Source organism: Penaeus monodon, chromosome 21 (genome assembly GCF_015228065.2).
Source record: "Penaeus monodon isolate SGIC_2016 chromosome 21, NSTDA_Pmon_1, whole genome shotgun sequence".
Lineage (NCBI taxonomy): Eukaryota > Metazoa > Arthropoda > Malacostraca > Decapoda > Penaeidae > Penaeus > Penaeus monodon.
The window spans coordinates 36845920-36846859 of record NC_051406.1 but is presented as its reverse complement, the minus strand read 5'-3'; positions in this window follow the sequence as shown (position 1 = coordinate 36846859).

Here is a 940-nt window from a genome sequence, read left to right as displayed (position 1 = left end):
GTGGAAACCAAATCCCCAAAAGATCTTTAAGTCTTCCTTTAAATTCCCAGTCCGTTATTCCTCAAATACGCTGGAGTTTATGATACTTAGCCGTCCTGGGCACATGACTCGCGCCATCTGGACATTGCTTCTCCTTGTGGTTGCGTCTTTTTTCATTTGCTTTAAATCCACACCTCCACTCTTCGATTCTGCAAGGGCTGAAAGGGGGGGACTTCACCTTTGAACAACGTTATACCTAATGGGCATTATAAAAAAGGGGATGAAATAGGGGGGCATGGGTTTTGGGGAGCTGAAGATTTCTCGGGGAGGGTACTGGGGGTCGAATCACGTGCCTAGGGGGTGACATGAAGATCCGGCCCCGGGCCCAAAAAATGTTTTTTCCCCATTCGGCGATCCTTTTTCTCACGACATCCTCCTATAGGCCCAAAACTGAATTTTGATATCGCGAACTTTGCCCAAAACGAATATCATCTCGTCAAAATACCGGGGCTAAGATGATGGCTTATCTGTTACTCAATTGGAAAAGGAAAACCTCTCATACGACGTTCAGGGCCTGCCACCTCTGGTACTTTCGACCTGAGGGACCTAAGGGGTCTGCGCATGGGAGGTTTCATTTTGGGATCGGACAGGGTTCCAGATTTACACTGATTGCCGGGGCGGCTGGGCTACTCTGATCCACTTAAAAATTTTGCAAGTTTTTTTATTTTTTTTCCCCCATATTCACAGTCCACACTTCGAGAATAATGCAATCCCCAAAATCTCGATTCCAAATGTGCAAAAGTTTAAAAAACCTTTAAACCTCGTAAAACGAACTTACAAAAACATCTCCGAAACCTTTTAAAACGAAAAAATACCAAAAGCTACATAAAACGGTACAATGAGAAAAAAGTCGCGAAAACTACGAAAAAAAACACTTGACAAAAGCAAACGCAATAAAATT